At 47.7% G+C, this 3,555-nt stretch overlaps 1 protein-coding gene across 1 annotated transcript in view; it reads left to right on the top strand.

The window, feature by feature from the left end:
* Window positions 1–2,053: 2,053 nt before the first annotated feature.
* The window catches only part of gpha2 (glycoprotein hormone subunit alpha 2), an 11,912-nt gene continuing 10,410 nt past the window's right edge, over window positions 2,054–3,555 (top strand). The window contains exon 1 of the mRNA XM_052497772.1: window positions 2,054–2,284. The gene's annotated coding sequence lies outside the window, so the exon portion shown is untranslated. The remainder of the gene's footprint in view (window positions 2,285–3,555) is intronic.

Raw genomic sequence — 3,555 nt, 5'->3', positions numbered from 1 at the left:
GTAGGTCTCATCAATATCTCAGACCCACAGTAGGTCTCCTCAATATCTCAGACCCACAGTAGGTCTCCTCAATATCTCAGACCCACAGTAGGTCTCCTCAATATATCAGACCCACAGTAGGTGCCTCCTCAATATCTCACACCCACAGTAGGTGTCTCCTCAATATCTCACACCCACAGTAGGTCTCCTCAATATCTCAGTCCCACAGTAGGTGTCTCCTCAATATCTCAGACCCACAGTAGGTGTCTCCTCAATATCTCACACCCACAGTAGGTCTCCTCAATATCTCAGACCCACAGTAGCTGTCTCCTCAATATCTCACACCCACAGTAGGTCTCCTCAATATCTCACCCACAGTAGGTGTCTCCTCAATATCTCAGACCCAAGTAGCAGTCCCCTATCTCAGTCCCACAGTAGGTCTCCCTCAATATCTCAGACCCACAGTAGGTGTCTCCTCAATATCTCAGACCCACAGTAGGTCTCCTCAATATCTCAGACCCACAGTAGGTGTCTCCTCAATATCTCAGACCCACAGTAGGTCTCCTCAATATCTCAGACCCACAGTAGGTCTCATCAATATCTCAGACCCACAGTAGGTCTCATCAATATCTCAGACCCACAGTAGGTCTCATCAATATCTCAGACCCACAGTAGGTCTCCTACTAGGGGGGGGGGGGTGTATTGGACAGAGCAAGGAGCAGCCCCTGCTCTATTGGACAGAGCAAGGAGCAGCCCCTGCTCTATTGGACAGAGCAAGGAGCAGCCCCTGCTCTATTGGACAAAGCAAGAAGCAGCCCCTGCTCTATTGGACAGAGCAAGGAGCAGCCCCTGCTCTATTGGACAGAGCAAGGAGCAGTCCCTGCTCTATTGGACAGAGCAAGGAGCAGCCCCTGCTCTATTGGACAGAGCAAGGAGCAGTCCCTGCTCTATTGGACAGAGCAAGGAGCAGCCCCTGCTCTATTGGACAGAGCAAGGAGCAGTCCCTGCTCTATTGGACAGAGCAAGGAGCAGCCCCTGCTCTATTGGACAGAGCAAGGAGCAGTCCCTGCTCTATTGGACAGAGCAAGGAGCAGCCCCTGCTCTATTGGACAGAGCAAGGAGCAGCCCCTGCTCTATTGGGCAGAGCAAGAAGCAGCCCCTGCTCTATTGGGCAGAGCAAGGAGCAGTCCCTGCTCTATTGGACAGAGCAAGGAGCAGTCCCTGCTCTATTGGACAGAGCAAGGAGCAGTCCCTGCTCTATTGGACAGAGCAAGGAGCAGCCCCTGCTCTATTGGACAGAGCAAGGAGCAGTCCCTGCTCTATTGGACAGAGCAAGGAGCAGCCCCTGCTCTATTGGACAGAGCAAGGAGCAGCCCCTGCTCTATTGGACAGAGCAAGGAGCAGCCCCTGCTCTATTGGACAGAGCAAGGAGCAGCCCCTGCTCTATTGGACAGAGCAAGGAGCAGTGTCATTCTGGCAATGGCCCAGTGGGCCTGTCTAAATTGGCTGGATTTTACATCAGATGATCATTATTTGGCTTTGCCTGGGCCGAATTCTGATCCCAGTTCGCCCCTGAAAGGTGTGTGTGTGTGTGTGTGTGTGTGTGTGTGTGTGTGTGTGTGTGTGTGTGTGTGTGTGTGTGTGTGTGTGTGTGTGTGTGTGTGTGTGTGTGTGTGTGTGTGTGTGTGTGTGTGTGTGTGTGTGTGTGTGTGTGTGTGTACAGTTCTGTAATGTGTTTTCTTACTGTTGTGGCCGGTGATGTAAAACGTCTCTACTTTTCCCCTCCATGTGTGCTGTCTCCCAACCCTCCTCTGTACTGCCCTTTACCAGGGCACGCGAGAGAGACGTGTTGGATTTTAGGTTTTCTGTAGGTGAAGAGAGAGAGAGAGAGAGAGAGAGAGAGACAAAGAGACCCGAGAGAGAGAGAGAGAGAGAGACCAAGAAAGAGAGAGAGAGAGAGAGACAAAGAGACCCGAGAGAGACAAAGAGACCCGAGAGAGACAGAGACCCGAGAGAGAGAGAGAGACCCGAGAGAGAGAGAGAGACCCGAGAGAGAGAGACAAAGAGACCCGAGAGAGAAAGAGACCTGAGAGAGACCGAGAGACAGAGACCCGAGAGAGAGACAGAGAGAGGGAGGGCCTAGCAGTGACTGACTGTGGGTGTGACTAAAGGTGTGACTCCGCCTTTTCTCCTGTTTACCTGAGGAGCTACAAATAGCAGTGTAAGAGGTAGGAAACACACACCTGTCACTGCTGCTTTCGTCGACTCACCTGGACTGAAGAAACCACTCACCACACCTTTACAGGTAACACTAGCGCCTCACACACACACACACCTGAGAATTACTGTACAGGTTCTGACTTGTAGAGCTTGTTGCACATTGTTAATTGTGTGTATTTTGTATTTTCTTCACATATTTAGGATATATTATTTTGTTAGAGACTGGGGGCTTTTTTGGGGTTTCAATTCTGTCTGTCTCTGTCTGTCTGTGACAATATAAGAGCTGCATGAACGGCTCAGGGAGTCACATGGCTTTAGTCTGTGTTTTACACTAAATAGAAAATTATTCAATTTATCCATGAAATTGTGCGCAATCAATATCTCTGGGTGACAATAGGAAGTCAATGGTTTGGTGTGTTTCAGATAAATCTGGTCGTGTAAGTTTTGCATTTGCAGTCTACACGTTATTGGGATCTGTGTTCTACACTAAGAGTTTTGTCAAGAGCTTCAATAATACAGGTAGTTATTCCAGACAGGACTATCAGTAACACAGGTAGTTATTCCAGACAGGACTATCAGTAACACAGGTAGTTATTCCAGACAGGACTATCAGTAACACAGGTAGTTATTCCAGACAGGACTATCAGTAACACAGGTAGTTTTTCCAGACAGGACTATCAGTAACACAGGTAGTTTTGCCAGACAGGACTATCAGTAACACAGGTAGTTATTCCAGACAGGACTATCAGTAACACAGGTAGTTATTCCAGACAGGACTATCAGTAACACAGGTAGTTATTAGACTATCAGTAACAGGTAGTTTTCCAGACAGGACTATCAGTAACACAGGTAGTTTTGCCAGACAGGACTATCAGTAACACAGGTAGTTATTCCAGACAGGACTATCAGTAACACAGGTAGTTATTCCAGACAGGACTATCAGTAACACAGGTAGTTATTCCAGACAGGACTATCAGTAACACAGGTAGTTATTCCAGACAGGACTATCAGTAACACAGGTAGTTATTCCAGACAGGACTATCAGTAACACAGGTAGTTATTCCAGACAGGACTATCAGTAACACAGGTAGTTATTCCAGACAGGACTATCAGTAACACAGGTAGTTATTCCAGACAGGACTATCAGTAACACAGGTAGTTTTTCCAGACAGGACTATGAACAGAGTATGATGGATAAACTTTGAGTTCTATGTCGGTCACTTGGGGTCTGTGCTCGTAACTCAGACTTTCAAACCAACAATATGTATTAGATCGGAACACACACACATAAAACAGAGTAACATTTAATCAACCACCTGAATCACTTTTGGCAGAGACTAAACGATGCGTGTGACC

The sequence above is a fragment of the Oncorhynchus keta genome, chromosome 35 (genome assembly GCF_023373465.1).
Source record: "Oncorhynchus keta strain PuntledgeMale-10-30-2019 chromosome 35, Oket_V2, whole genome shotgun sequence".
NCBI classification, from domain to species: Eukaryota; Metazoa; Chordata; class Actinopteri; order Salmoniformes; family Salmonidae; genus Oncorhynchus; species Oncorhynchus keta.
Note: the sequence above shows the minus strand (reverse complement) of the source record. Positions and strands in the feature narration are given on the sequence as shown.